Raw genomic sequence first — 16,935 nt, forward strand, 5'->3', positions numbered from 1 at the left:
GTACCTGGCCAGCCCGAGTTCCAAACTGGGAGTTGCCCCCACTGAAGATGGTGATCACGGTGGCCCAAGATGGAGGCGCCTACTTTCAGTGGTGGGATATCCCCCATTGGGTGGGGGGAGCTGAGCGATGGTGTTGGACAATGAGTTCAGAGACGAGCTCTGTGGCGTGCAATGTGTGGCTGTCAGCTGACTTCAGAGCCTATGTGACGTTCTCAGGTGCAGGCAGGTGATTGCGTTTAGGGGACTATCTATGCTGCTGCAGAGTTCCAAGGTGGCGGTGACGGGGGAGCCCCATATTGGTAGCTAGAGGTCCACATGGGAGTGGTGGCTGGAGTTCCTCTGTGTGGGAAGCTGCTGGGTGTCCTGCATGGGAGCACCGTCCATGATTTCTGCTCAGAAGGGTGGCCAAAAGTTCTGCGGGGGTGCTGCTGCCAATGGTCCTGCTCAGGCACCTGGTAGTCCTGTGTGGGCGAGTAGTTGGGAGACCTACTCTGAGCTGAGGCCTGGAGCCCTGCACCGGCACAGTGACTGCGATTCTTGCACAAGAGCAGGAATATCGCTTGAAGAGAAGCAGTATTCTCACTACTTGAGTCCCAGGTCATGCAGCGACACAGAATGCTGTCTCCCTCTGGCCCACCATCTTGGATCTCCCCAATATTGTTAAAACTTACCCATCAATTCAATGCAATTTCAATCAAAATCTTGGTAGGCTCTTTATAGAAATTGATAAATGATTACTAAATGTACACGGAAATTCAAAAGAACCAAGAATAGCCAAAACAATTTTGCAAAAGAATAGACTTTAACATCTTATATTACTTATGATAAGCTAATCATCAAGACTGTGTCATACTGGACTAAGGACACACATATAGATCAATGGAACAGAACAGGGAAACCAGAAACAGACCTACACATTTATGGTCAATTGCTCTTTGAAAAGAGAAACAAAGTAATGGAAAAACTGTGTATCTATATTTCTTTAAATAGATATCAGTGTTCACCATGTATGTAAAAACTAACTTTAAGTAACTGATAGGTCTAAATATAAAAATTAAACTATAGCTGGATGTGGTGGCACATGCCTGTAATCCCAGTGACTCGGAGGCTGAGACAAGAAGATTGTAAGTTTGAGGCCAGCCTCAGCAACCTAGCAAGGCCCTATACAATTTAGTGAAACACTATCTCAAAATAAAAAATAAAAAGGGTTTGGGATATGGCTCAGTGCTAAAGTGACCATGGGTTCAATCCTCAGTATCAAAAAACAAAAAAGTTAAACTGTAAAACTTGAGCGAAGAGAATATAGAATATTATGTACCTTGAGGTAAGAAAAGATTTGTGTGTGTGTTTGTGTATGTGTGTGTGTGTGTGTGTGTGTGTTATAGTACTGGGGATTGAACCCAGGAGTGTTCTACCACTGATCAACATGGCCAAGCCTTTTTATTTTATGTTATTTTTTAAATTTTGAGACAGGGTCTCATTAAGTTGCCAAGACTCACCTTGTTACTGCAATCCTCCTGCCTCAATCTCCCAAGTCATTGGAATTATAGGTGTGGGCCACCACATCTGGGTAGGGAAAGATTTCTTAAACATGAAAAGCATTAATCATAAAAGGAAAATACTGACAAATTGGACTTCACCAAAATGTAAAACTGTTATTTGAAACACATCTTTGAGAAAATTAAAAAGCCACAGACTAAGAGAAGACATTCACAATTCATATATACAGTTTATATACATATTTATTCACATGTGCACATAATACACACACATATATACATATACACACACACACACACGCACACATGCAGAGGACTTGTCTCTACAACACACAAAAAACTCTTACAACTGAATCATAAGAAGAAAAGTAAATCAAATTTTTAAATGAGCAAAGTATTTTAACAGATCAAGAATTCCACTCCTAAGCATATATACAAGAAAAAGACTATGTGCATAAAATGCCTCATATATGAGTGTATATAGCAGCTCTATCCATAATAGCCAAATAGCGGAAACAACCTAAATGTTCATTAACAGAGAAATGGATAAGCCAATTGTGAAAACATCTATGCCATGGATACTACTAAACAATAAAAAGGATGAATTACTGATAGTTGAACTCAAAATTATTGAACTGAGTGAAAACAGCCAGACACAAAAAAGCATATTCTTTTTGATTTCATGTATATAAAGTTCTAGAACAATCAAGTCTAACCTATATTGACATAAAACAGACCAATGGTTGCCTAGAGCTGAGGGCAAGAGGGAGATTAACTACAAAGAGGTATGAGGAACTCTGAATGGAAGATGAAAGTGTACTATCTTGATTATGCTACTGGTTACTAGTTATTTGGTATGATTGGTATCAACTCATCACATTTTACACTTAAAGTAAGTCCATTTTATTATAAATTATACCCCAATAAAGTTTACTAAAAATTTTTAAAAAAGCATTTGTGGTGGGTTTATAATTTGTCAACTTACCTAAGCTGAAGTGAATTTCCCACTATAGTAGTCTCTCAGTATCCAGGATTGATTGGTTCCAAGACAGTCTGTTAATACCAAAACCTGTAGATGCTCAAGCCTCTTATATAAACTGCTGCAGTATTGCATATAGCCTGTGCATATCCTCCTATATACTTTAAATCATCTCTGCATTATTTATAACTGCTAATACAACATAAATGTTATAATAATAATTATTATACTGTATTGTTTAGGGGATAATAACAAGGGAAAAAACCTGTACATATTCAGTACAGACGCAACTATCCTAGGAACAACTACATTTTTTATGCACAGTTGGTTGAATTTGCCAATGCAGAACCCAGATGGGGACCCATGGATAAAGAGATTGACTACATGTCCCTTCCTATGCTTCCAGTTAGGGTGGGCTATAAGAAAGATTCTAGTGTGAGATGAGGAGAGCAAAAGAGAAACAGCAGCCATTTTGTAACTCCAACATGTTGTTACTTCTGATTTACCTTGTTGATATGAGGCAGTGACTACAACAGAACCAGCAAGGTCAGAGGCAACAAGAACTAACATGGGTTTCAGTTCATCCTCACAGGTTCCAGTTCTCGCTTGTGGTCTCCAACTTGTCCTTGCTCTCCCCTACTTGACTTCCTTCTTCCTTTGCTGGCTGCATGCCCTTTGCTCTTGAATTGCCAGCATCAGATATAAAGACAACAACCTTACAGAAACTCTTTTACTAGCTCCAACAATTTCCTAAAGTTAAATCCTTGTAACAAATCAATATATAGACATGTATTCATTCCTGGTGGTTATTTTCTCTGATTGAACCTTTACTGATAAAGCCCTTTCAGGGTACGAACTTCCTTCAGCCACTGTTATCACTGTTATTATGTAAAATATTTTCCAAAGGAAAAAAATTACATAGTACCACTAAAAATCTATATTACATAAATGGGAGAATAAATGAGATATCAAAAATCTGGTTACTACTAGAATCATTGCTTATTTAATTTCTTTTTTGGCAGGGGGCAGGGGAGGTAGTAGGGATTGAACTCAGGGGCACTCGACCACTGAGCCACATCCCCAGCCTTATTTTGCATTTTATTTAGAGACAGGGTCTCACTGAGTTGCTTAGCACCTCACCATTGCTGAGGCTGGTTTTGAACTCATGATCCTCCTGCCTCAGTCTCTTCCCTCCCAAAATATATGCATTTGTTAACAATAACGGGGAGAATGATTGAGAAAAAAAATAGACCACAATTATACCAATAATAAGGGTCATTATAGTTATTGGGCTAGGTGAGGTGGATCTGTGTTCCTAGTAGTTAAGACCAAGAAAGAAAGAAAACTAAAATACTCAGCTCATGTTTATAAACTTATTCACATTAAAATAAGGAAGAAATAGTCATATCTATAGGTATCCTCATTTCTACAACTGGTCACAGGGTCATAGTTGGTATTCATAACTACCTTCTTTCACTACTTAGTCTGTATTCTCTTTGTCCTCAGGAAGCACCTCAGCTATTAGTGATTCTTTACCTGGTGGGCTTTCTTGACACCTGATCAAGGTATGTGTGTTAAAGACTATAACAGAGTCCTGGCCATCCAGGTCAGAGGCAACAAGAACTAACACAATTTTCAGTCTGTCCTTGGCTCCAGCTTATACTATTGGTTTCAATCTTGTCCTTGATCTCCCTCGCTTTCTATCCATATTCCCTTCCCCACTGTCTTCCATGTGGACAAGTTTCAGCATGAAGCCTTACAGAAACTGGTTAATCAGTTTGTACAATTGTATAAAGTCAAATCCCTATAACAAATGCATAACAAATATCTATCTTCTAGATGTTCCACTTCTCTACTTGAACCTTGACTGTTAAATGAAATGTTATAAATATTCCCTCTCAACTTAAGCACAAGAATCCCCACTACCACTACTTTATTTGATAAATCATTGTGTCAATGATTCTTGCCAATTAAGAAAAATAATTAAAATATTTAAGAAACAAGACTTTGTCATTTGCAGACGACATCTTTAATTCTTTAGAATTAACTATTAGAAGTAATGAGATTGGTCTGGGGATGTGGCTCAAGCAGTAACGTGCTCGCCTAGCATGCGTGGGGCACTGGGTTCAATCCTCAGCACTACATAAAATAAAATAAAGATGTTGTGTCCACCAAAAACTGAAAAATAAATATTAAAAAAATTCTCTCTCTCTCTCTCTCTCTCTCTCTCTCTCTCTCTCTCTCCTCTCTCTCTTAAAAAAAATAAGTAATGAGATTGTTCAACAAGGTTCTTAGATGTAAAATTCAAAGACAAAACCAATCCCTTCTTCTATACCAGCATCAAAAAATAATGAAAATTTTAAAATAACAATAAAAGCTAAGGTTCTTTGATATAAATCTAACAAAAAATTTGTAAGACATTCATAAAGAATATTATACAATTTTATGGAAAGTTATAAAAAAATGACAAATAAATGGGAAGATATACCACATTTGTATATGTGAATTCTCAACATCATAAAGATATAAAGTCTCCTGAAATTGAACTATAAATTCAATGTAATTTCAATCAAAATTTCACCAGGATCTTTCAGGAACTAAACAACCTCAATTTAAAACTCTTAAGAAAGTAGAGGACCGGAGCTGGGATTGTGGCTCAGTGAAAGAGCGCTTGCCTAGCATGTGTGAAGCACTGGGTTCGATCCTCAGCAGCACATAAAAATAAATAAATAAAATGAAAAAGTTCACCAACAACTAATAAAAATATTTTTTTAAAAAAGAAAGAAAGTAGAGGACCAAGTACAGCTAAGGAAATCTTAAAGATGACAAGGAAGATTTATCATTCAGGTATTAAAACCCATTATAAAACTATAGTAATTAAAAGTATTATTTTTTCAATATTATTTTAGTTGTAGATGGATACACAACATCTTTGCTTATTAATTTATTTTTTATGTGGTGCTGAGGCTCACACCCAGTGTCTCACATGTGTGAGGCAAGTGGTCTACCACTGAGCTACAACCCCAGCCCCCAGAAATATTGTTTTTAATACAAACTAAATTCATAGACCTTTGGAAAAAATAGCTCAGAAATAAGCACATATATATTTTCATATTTTGATTTTATAAAAGTGACATTATAAATAAGTCTAGAAAAGATGAACTATTCATTAAATGGTTGTAGATCACAAAAGAAATAATTCTGATTGATTTAAGACCTAAATGTGAAAAGTAAAATTCTGAAATGTTTTGATGTATTAGATCATATTGAAGAAAAAACAACCTTACATATGAAAAAGACACAAAAACAATGACAAATCAAGCCACATTATGGTTTTTCAAAGGTTTTTCTTTTAAATATACAGACTGAAATTTTTATGAATGAAATGGTATGAAATCTGAAACTTAATTCAAAATAATTCAGAAAGCAAGGGGAGGAATCAGTGAGGGGCAAAGTAGTGAGAAGAAGGCTGGGAATAGGTTGGGTATAAATCAAGTAAGATTGGACATAATAATTGTTAAAGCTAGGTGATGGACACACAGGGGTATACTATGCAGTTCTTTCTACTCTGGTATACATTTGAAATTCTCCATTTAAAGTTTTTAGCTGGGCATAGTGGCACACGCCTATAATCCCACCATCTTGGTAGGCTGAGGCAGGAGAACTACAAGTTCAAGACCAGCCTCAGCAATTAGTCAGGCCCTAAGTAATTTACCAAGACCCTTTCTCAAAATAAAAAAAAATGCAGGGGGGTGCTGGGGATTGGCTCAGTGGTTAAGCACCCCTAGGCTTAATCCCCAGTACCAAGGAAAAAAAAAGATTTTTTTTAATATTCTTTTTTAGTTATACATGGGCACAATATCTTTATTTTGTTTATTTATTTTTATGTGGTGCTGACGATAGAACCCACAGTCTCACACGTGCAAGGCGGGCGCTCTACTGCTGAGCCACAACCCCAGCCCCAAAAAAAGGTTTTAAACAAGAGTCAGGAAAGAAGAGATAATGCTTAAGAACAAAGTCAAAATACAGACTGGGCGAGTATTTTTGTAACACATATGACTAACAAAGGTAACTTCAACATACAAAGATCAACAATGTACTAATAAAAAAATGACAATAAAACATCTGGGCATGGTGGCGCATGCCTGTAATCCCAGCAGCTCAGGAGGCTGAGACAGGAGGATAGCGAATTCAAAGACAGCCTCATCAATGATGAGGCACTAAACAACTCAGTGAGACCCTGTCTCTAAATAAAATACAAAATAGAGCTGGGATGCGGTTCAGTGGTCAAGTGTCCCTGAGTTCAATCCCCAGTACCCCCCAAAAAATGACAATAAAACAATAACCAAAATATTTGAAACCTATTCACAGAGTAAGAAATTCAAATGAGTAAAATACAAAATATGCTCAAATACCAACTGCTCTTACAATCCAGAAGTTGTAAGTTTAAATATAATTTTACCATGAAATAGTCTATATAAAGCCAACTGTAAAAATTTTATAACAAAATAAAAATAAAAAAGATTGTGGGTAGAGCTCAATGGTAGAGCACCCCTGAGTTATATCTCTACTATCACAATAATAATAATAATAATGTCTCATAAGATTAAGTGACAGTGAGGATTTGGAGCTATAATAGCCTTTGTGAGTAATTTGGAAAGCTAGTTGACCATATATAGTGAAGTTGATTGAGTGCCTATTCAATAATCCAAGATTCCACATGTTTCTATATACCCTGGCAAAACTCTCCCACATGTGCCCAAGTAAATATGTACATGTGTTTATTACAACACTGAAATCATGAAAAAATAGAAATAAATTTCATTTCTATCAATTTAGGAGTAGACAAATATCTAACAATAGTAAATCTTCAGTGGATTCAAATACATATGAGAATGATGCATACCAACTTTAGTATATTGGTTTTATCTGCAAATGGAAGTAGGGTGAAGAAGATGAAGCTTTAACTAAAGAATGTTTTATTTCATTATATTTTTAAAGAATAAAGTCACCAAGGCCAATGTTAATATGGTGCTCTTTTGTAATAAAGGATATGTGTTGGTTATTCTGTTTTTTTCATGATTTTTAATGATCTTTAACAAAACATTTTAAACCCAACAAATCCACCTTTTTTTACTTATACTACGCCAAATAATAAGTGAGACCTTTTTGTCTTGTTTCTCATGAAAATAACTATTTTGGTTTTGGCAGAGAATATGTTCCAAGGTCCACAGTGGATGCCTGAAACCACGGGCAGTACTGAGCTGTATAATTTAATGCCATTCCCATCTTAACTAATAACCACTTATGTACACTGTGGCCGTAGCTTTTCCATTTGGAGGTTTGACAGTAAAATTAGCACAAATTTCTTTTTTTCCTTCCTCACAACTTCATGGATTAGAAGATCTGTTCTTAACCTTAGCAACCTCAGTATGTGATTTTTTGCTAAGTCAAGAACATATTCTCCTAAAGGAAGCACTTCACAGCTTCTCTTTGGCACATGCTAATTGTCAGCATTATTATTCTTGCATTCAGGAGCCATTATTAAGAAAAATAAGGGTTACATGAACACAAGCAATGCAATATCACATTTGGTTTGATAATCAAAATAGGTACTGCCTGGCATGGTGGCTCTGCCTGTAATCCCAGTGGCTCAGGAGGCTGAGGCAGGAGGACCGCAAGTTCAAAGCTAGCCTCAGTAACTTAGCAAAGGCCATAAGCAATTCAGTGAGACCCTGTCTCAAAATAAAAAATAAAAAGGGCTGGGGATGTGGCTCAGTGGTTAAGCATCCCTGGGTTCAATCCCCGGTACCTCCCCCAAACAAAATAGCTACTGACTGACAAGTGGGTATAGCAGCACAGATATACTGTACAGAGGGGTGATCCATGTCCTGGGCAAGATGGAACAATATAGGGCAAGATTTCATCACACTACTCAGAATGACACACAAATTAAAACTTATGAGTTGTTTATTACAGCTAACTGATAGAAAATGAACCTGGATAAACAGGAATTACTTTAAATAGGACAAAAAAAATCACATATCAACTACATGACTTGAACATTGTTAAACTGTCCTTTAAAATAATTCATCTAGAAAAATAAAGCTAAAGGCAATTTTTTCTCTATCTTCATTACAATGGACTGAATGTTTATGTCCCTCCAAAATTCATACGTTGAAATTTTAATCTACAATGTGATGGTCTTAGCAGGTGGGCTTTTGGGAGGTGATGAGGTCATGAGGGTGGAGCCTCCACAAATGGGATTAGTGCCCTTAGAGAAGAAAGCCCAGAGTGCTTTACTGCCCTCTTTCCGCTCTGAGGATACAATGAGAAGTCAGCATTTTGCAGCCCAGAAAAGTGCTTTCTCTGAACCTGACCATGCTGGCCCCCTTATCTTAGAATTCTAGCTTCCAGAACTGTGAGAAATAAATTTCTGTTATTTAAGCCACCTATTCTATGGTACTTTGTTATAGACACTCAAACTAAGACATTCATCTTGACATTTGCCTTGGCATTTGTAAGAGCCTAGAGTCTCATGAATGTATAATTACAAAATAATTTTAGCATTTTAAGCCTAGACTTAGCATTTAATCCAACATTCACTCAGGAATTTTTCAAAAAAAAAAAATAGACCACAAGCAAAAAGACAGACTGGGAAATGTCTGGGGCAGAAGGCATGGTAGCTTCTAATTTCCTAGGGACAATCCCTTTTATTATTGCTATTGCAAGCTATTCTAATACAATGCTATTATTTTAATATTAATTTTGAGCATTGTCTTTTATGTTAATTTAAGAAAATCATTGGAATAGCTAGTACCCACTTGAAGAAAATACCAGTGGAGGTTACTGGGACCCTAATACCATGTCTTAAGAATCCTAGGGGTGGAATGAAATTAGAGATGGCCCTGTAATGCAATTACATATAAATCAGCATCCTCAAGTAGCTTTATTACATTTTACCCCAGCTGGTAAAATATTCTCTACTCCATCCCCAACAGATATAAACATATGACCTAAGCAAATTTCAGTTTTGCAATATCAGGATAAAGAACAAGTAATTGGGTCACAAAAGCATTATGCAGAGCCCCAGGAATGTCTCTACTGATGTCAGCTATTGATGTCCACTCAAGAGCTCAAACCTGGTTTCAGGCTTAAGAGGGTTGTCAGAAAATGTGAAATACAGATAGGACTGGCAAGGTATGAAATTTATCACAGGTTTCTCCTTCTCCAGAATTAAAGCTGTCAGTCAGGAAGGGGGAAGACAAATGTGACATGAGCTCTGAAATGCTCTTTTTTATTTATACACTTCAGCAGTTCATTGTTGCCTTAGCTCCTGGAGGTTAAAACTAATGAGAAGATGAATAATTTCATGTAAGTAAAGAATATGAAAATTGGATATGTTTGAAATAGTCATTATATAAAATATAGTTGTTTTATTACTTTTAACTTTTGTATGGTAGACTATCTTGCTAATTCAATAAAAAACTTTATGAAGGTGAATGAATAATGTTTGTCAGTTTCTTTAAACTCCTTGGATGAAAGATGCTATATAAAACCAAAGCATACTATGCTGCCCAAAGTGTACTATTTTATTTCATAAACTGCAGTATAAAAAGCTGTGAATAAAATCTCTCAGTGGGTTTGAGAGGATGATCATTACCTTCCTAGACCCGGTAATAGATCTCCCGGCTTCTGTGCAAACAGCAACTCCTGTTGCTTGTTGCTGCCCAAGTTTTGAATACTCACAGGCAAATACTGACAGGACAAATTTTATTTTTTATTTTCTGGCAGTGCTGAGGATTGAACTCAGGGCTTCACACATGCTGGGCAAGCACTTTACCACTGAGGCACTTTCCGAGCCATTATTTTGTTTTTTATTGCAGTGCTAGAGACTGAACCCAGGGCTTCACACATGGTAGGCAAGTGCTTTACCACTGAGCAACATCCCCAACACAACAGGTCAAGTTTTGGGGGGGGGTTGTTTGGTGTGTGTGTGTGTGTGTGTGTGAGTGTGTGTGTATGTGTGTGTATGTATGTAAATAGGTATGTACTCAAGTGGGAAATAAGTCATGAATAAGATGAATGGATGTTTGATTAAATGTAAGCTTATGGACAACATTTATTTATGACTTGCTTGTATTGCATTTCTGAAGCCAGTATATTATTTTTTTAAATAGGCAATGGCAGGGGGTGGGTAACTTATTTTCAGGGTCCAGATATTGAAAAGAAAAATTTGTGCCTTCTCATCTTGTGACATCACTGAAATTTATATGTAATGCTCCAGAATTAAATCACTCAACAAAGATAAATTGAGTGCCTTTAAGAAATTCTCACATCCTAATCCCTGTGTTTGTTGAATTGGAAAGTTTAATACAAGTTTATTACCCTGACTGCATTCAGACAGTGATGAAGGAACACAAAACATGTTTGCATCAAAAGTTAAATAACTAGAACAGACAACAGTATATGTCACAAGATGCCAAAATGAGTAATCTGAGCTGTTAAGGCTGTGTATTCAGAGGCAGGAGAAGACAAAGAATCAGGGGCAAATGGGCCAACAGAGTCATAGAACTGACTATAAAAGAGTTTTCAGTGAGGGAATGGGAGAGGTGAGGTTAGAAATGTAGTTGGAGGGCTGGGGTTGTGGCTCAGTGGTAGAGCTCTCACCTCACATGTGTGAGACCCTGGGTTCGATCTTCAGCACCATATAAAAATAAATAAGTGAAATAAAGGTATTGTGTCCAACTACAACTAAAAAATAAATATTTTTAAAAAATAGAAATATAGTTGGATAATACACTAAATTGAAATAATATTATAGTTTTTCACTTTCTTCCTCAAATATAATTATCTACAATTATTTAGTTTGTCTTTAGTTTAAGTCTCTAAATATGAATATGCATGCTGCCCAGGACAGAGACACACAGTTGGTCTTGCTTTTGCAATAAGTACAAAAGAACAGGTGGTGACAAGATCTTAGTTGTTGATGATGATAATGTTTAAAGTGTTATTTTACTTTACATTGGATTTTTTCCTGACTTCTCTTCATCCAACAGGCTCATATCACTGTCAGCAGCCCCCAAACACTTGAATATATTTGCTATTTGAACTTTCTCTTTCTCTCTATCTCTTCAGTATTGGGGGGTTGAACCCAGAGACACTCTACCACTGAGCCACATTCACAGCCCTTTTTATTTTTATATTTTGAGACAGAGTCTCACTAAGTTGCTAAGGCTGACCTCAAAGTTGCATTCCTCCCACATCAACCTCCCAAGTAGCTGAGATTATAGGTGTGTGCTACCGCACCCAGCTGCTATATCTCTTTCTAATTCTTTCTATCTTAGTCTAGACCACTGTAGGCAGTCTTGAAAGTTTGATTTAAAACAAAATTAAGCAGATGTGGAGAAACCAGAACCCTCATATATTACTGGTGGTAAAATAGTGCAGTAGCTATGGAAAACAATTTGGCAGTTCCTTAAAATATTAAATATAGTGTTACCCTATGACCTGGCACTTCCAATCCTAAGTATATACTTAAGAGAAATGAAAACATATGTCCACATAAAAACTTATACTTGAATGTTCCTACAGAATTATTCATAGTCACAGTAGCCAGAAAGCAAACACCACCCAAATGTCCATCAAATGGTGAATGAATAAAGAAAATGATATGATATAGCTATACAATGGAATATTATTCAACCATAAGAAGGAAGAAGTACTGATGTATGCTATACAGAGATAAACCTTAAAAACATGTTAAGTAAAAGAAGTCAGTTATAAAAGACAACATATGATTCCATTTATATAAAATGTCCAGAATAGGTAACTCTATACAGTTGGAAAGCAGATTAGTGGTTGCCAGGGACTGAGGATCAGGGGGAGTTGGGTAGAATGTGGAATGAAGTGTATGATTCCGTTTATATGAAATGTCCAGAAAAGGCAAATCTACAGAGACGGAGAGTAGATTAGTGGTTGCCAGGGCTGAGGGGCAGAGGGAGTTGGGTAGAATGGGGAGTGACTGTTGAAAGGCTTATTTTGGGAGTGATGAAAACATTCTAAAATTGCAGTAGCAATGGTTATACTCTAAATATATTGTGAATGTGAATATACTAAAAAGTATTGACTTGTACATTTTAAATGAGTAAATTGTATGTTATGAGAATTGTATCTCAATAAAACTTTTTAAAATCGAACACATTATAATGACATGAAGGAAATGCTCATGGTACAGCATAAAGGGACACCAGTTGCACAGTAGAACCAGATTTCCTTCCTTTTTTGCAACCCTTGCAGCCACAGCAGCCAGCTTGGCAAGAACTGTCTGAGAAGAGGAGATGCTGGCTTATTGAATCAACTGTAAGAACTCCACAAGCAAATAAGTAACCTCACACTGGATGTAGAAAAGACATCAGAAGAGCAACTGGAGACAGGCAGCTGGCCTAGCTCAGGGTTTTATGAGCTGAGTGATGGGGCTTCAGGATCCCTTCCCAGTTCCTCTAATCCAGTGTTCAGTATTTATCCAATTGTTATTCCAACACCAGCATTTACAGCCCGTTGAAGGCAACCTTGACTATCTCAAATGGTTGCCCCAAATCTACAATCTCTTAAGATGGCTAAACTATAAAGAAGGCCACTGTGAACACCAGGCTTCGAGAGCAATTTACCATAACCCCCTCCATACCAAGATTTATTCTATTTTCTGTGTGTGTGATGCTGGGGATAGAACCTAGAGCTTTGGGTATGCTAGGCAAATTCTCTCCACTGAGTTATACTTCCAGCCTGTACCACAATTCCCTTGATGTCACTGCATATGTAAATCCTAAGTACCAGTGTGATTTGGTATCTAAAAATGGAAATGATATATATCACCACACCAGTCCACTTCATGCTGTGGCTGTGTAGAGCCTAATGTTTCTCCTTTGTCTGATGGGGACCATAGCAATGACATTTGTGTTGGATCTGAACTAGATGCCACCAAAAGTTCCTTACCATCTTATGGAGAGCAGGCTGTGCCTAATCTGAGTTACTCCATTTTGTAAAGCAGTAGTTTGTCACAAACTACTCCATTTTGAGTACATGTACCAAGGCAAACTGACTCTAAGTCTTATTTGTGTAAGTAAACCACCATCTGCCCACCACAACCATAAGGCACAAATTGATGGATAACTCCTAAGTGCCAATTTATAAAAGTAAATCAAGGAGTACCTGAGCATGGGAGCATCCCAAATTATCAGGAACACCAGACCTGGGAGCTTATCAACCTCACCAGATACAACCCCTTCACCTAAGACCCATAAAAGGAGGAATCCTTTAAGACATTACCTGGTCACCTGAACAATCTTCAGAAGCCTTGCCCAGGAAAATCACCACAGCAACTAACCTCTGATTTACTGTCCCATGGAGCTTCAGCGGAGTCTGATTTCTCCTGTCCGTGACAATCATGCACAGCCCACTCCAAGATGACACTCTGAAACTTCCATCTGCTTGAGCCCTCTGCTTTGACAACTCTGCAGAACTGGTTCATTAAAACCCTTATCTGACCACCTACAGTTAACTCTGAATTCATCTCTATCTCCGCCTATGCTCTTGGCACAGATCCAACTTTAACTCTTTCTTAGTCTTTCTGTGACCTATTATGTGTAACTTGAGTGTTACAGATGTTAGAAATTAGGATTGCAATAAAAGAACTTGTGTTTGCTTGGCTTGTTGACTATCATGTGAATAATAAGTATTCTGTGAACTGCTTCCACTGAAAGTGGTGTAGCGTGTTATTCAATAAATCCTGACATTGCAGAAAGACACAAATGTTTTTAATCTATGTTAATGGCATAGCTCACTCACAACACATCTCCAACCAGGCTAAGGTCTGCTTACTATTCTCCATCCAGTAAGAAAATGGTACATTCTGAGCCTGATGCAGAAAACAACACACCCTTCAAAGGGTCCAACAAACCCAGGACCCAAATGATAGCTGATCCCATATAAGGGCATCTGTAGGATGGGAGCGAGTGTGTCAGGGCTACTGGTGACATCTAACAATGGCAATGGTGTGAACCCTTAAGAATTTGAAATAACTATGTTTGCTCTCTGGCAAAATATCCTCTTTGCACAATAGGGCATTCTCCCCACTGAAGCAATCCTCAAAAGAATCAAACGCAGAACAACTGAAGAGAAAGAGGTTGCCCCCACTAGAGAGCTGCTGGCCAGGTGCTGTTACCGCTGTTTAGAGTGGAAAATAGAAGGCTTTATTGAAAGACTTCTCCCGGAGGAAGAAGGGGACCCCAAAAGGGGATATCCGTGGATGGGGGAGGTCTTCCCTTTTTTATCCTAAGGTCTTCTTTTGGTCTTCCCATTCATGTCCTTTGTTTCCCTTTATCTTGCAGTGATAGAATGCAGGTAGGAAGGCCAAAAGGTGGAAGATATAGGTGGGCTGGAGAAGTAATCTGGGCAGGAAGGGCCTGGGGCGGCTTTTGATTAGCACTTCCCAGTTTGCTGGGAGCTGTTTCATTAACAGTTCCTTAGGACCCATTCTGGGCCTTGGGGACATTAATATTTCAATTCCCCAGGTGCGGCTCTGTTTTCCTGGACTCATTCTCAACAATGGTCTCCATTTTCTTTATCTTTCCTAGACCCGATTTACCTAACTACATTATACCTATCTGTAAATCTGGCTTTAGTGCTGCCTTGGAATTCAAAAGCAAGAATCTGCCCCTGCCAAGGTAGCCTCCCAATATTATTATGCACGGTGTCCCACCACTAGGACTGGGAGGTCTCTTAAAGAAAGCAATCCATCTCAGCTGTCTCTCCAAAAGAGGATCCTGGCAAAGCACTCCAGCCCCAAGAGTACAAAGATGCGCAGCCCCTGAAAAATGAGCCGTTTAAAAACACCCTGCAGGCTGTCCCTCCACCCGCTGCTCCTCCATTGCTGCCTCCAGCTTTCCCTGTGGAGGAGAGACTTACCTTGGTTTTCCAAAGCATGGGCCCCCTTCGTCAAGCCTTGAGGAAGGGAGTCTGGTCAAAGCTCAGTTCATCCTCAGGCAGCAGCCAAGAATCAGGCAAGGCCACAGGAATGCGAGCTTTGCAAATGCTGTGCAGCCAAACCTTACTAGCATGGAGAACAATTTGCCAACAGGAAGAAACCCCGAGCAGGGAGCAAAAAGTGTTAGCTATAAATAAGAAACTCAAGAAAATCTCTTCCGTGTGTAGGAAGAGCGGTGCAGGCCGCAGACGTCTTCCCAACAGGCCCTGCGCCACGGGAAGCCACAGGGCCAGAAATAAGGCACTCCATATTGCTTGAGACGGCAGCCGGTGGTGGCCAAACCTAATCATAAGCTAAAGGAAGGAGGAAGTTCTAGACTGAGATTTCCTACAAAGATGCCCCGAGGATGGTGTAGAGGGCTCGCGGGGGGCAAGTAGGCATGTACCCTGTGTTTGTGCCTTGGAACTATGCCAACTCTACACTTACGTAGCCAGTGACTCCAAGTATTTTGAGTGTAAATCTGTCTTCCAGTCCCAGGTGGTGGACACTGTTACACTATCCACGATAAATCCAGTGGGAGCAAGGGCAAGTTCATGAGCTAGAGCACCAACACCAGCAATATGAGGAAAGCAGGAGCTGGGCGCCGTGGCGCTTGCCTGTAATCCCAGAGGCTCTGGAGTCTGAGGCAGGAGGATCCTGAGTTCAAAGCCAGCCTCAGCAACAACCAGGCCCTAAGCAACTGAGTGACACCTTGTCTCTAAATAAAATACAAAATAGGGCTGGGGATGTGGCTCAGTGGTTAAGCGCCTTCAAATTCAATCCCCAGTACCAAAAACTAAAAAAAAAAAAAAAAAAAAATGAAAAATGAGGAAAGAGGGGGCTTAATTTGGTCCCAGTTTGTCCAGACTCTTCCCATTCAAATGGTCATGGCCCCAGACCTTCACAAACCGCCCCCCACAAAAACCTTTGTCAAAATTAAGGCCTTGCATAACTTTAATAAGAAAGTCCTCCATTTTTGGTCTCTCTTTTTTAAATAGTGTATTATAGTTTTACATAATAGTGGAGTTCATTTTGAGACAATTATACACACATAGAATATAATTTGCTCCACTTCAGGCCCCAGTACTTCCTTTTACCCTCCCCTCCCCCCCTTTCCCTTCCTCTATTGGTCTTCCTTTTATTTATTTAGTGTTTTTTTTTAATTGGTGCTTTATAGTTGATCTGTGTCTTTGAAACTGTGACAACTCTCTGAGTAACATTGATGTAGGAAATGTTTATTTCCCTAATTTTAAGGGAAGTGGGGAGATAATATGTTAATTTTTGTATAATACTTTCATAGTATCCTTTTCTTTTATTAAGATAAAACCAAGGAAAATTGTGCCTCATCTTCATTATGTAAGGACACTAGTGCCTTTAATGGAAGGTAAAGGATATTTTACTAGTTAGATGTTCATATTGAGATATTAATAGTG

At 38.4% G+C, this 16,935-nt stretch overlaps 1 pseudogene; it reads left to right on the forward strand.

Annotated features, from left to right (window-relative positions):
- Positions 1-382: 382 nt before the first annotated feature.
- On the forward strand, positions 383-16,467 carry LOC124098914 (dapper homolog 1-like; annotated as a pseudogene).
- Positions 16,468-16,935: the final 468 nt, after the last annotated feature.

This window comes from Marmota monax, unplaced genomic scaffold, assembly GCF_021218885.2.
Source record: "Marmota monax isolate L192 unplaced genomic scaffold, Marmota_monax_Labrador192_F-V1.1 WCK01_AAM20220418_F8-fsc00182, whole genome shotgun sequence".
Lineage (NCBI taxonomy): Eukaryota > Metazoa > Chordata > Mammalia > Rodentia > Sciuridae > Marmota > Marmota monax.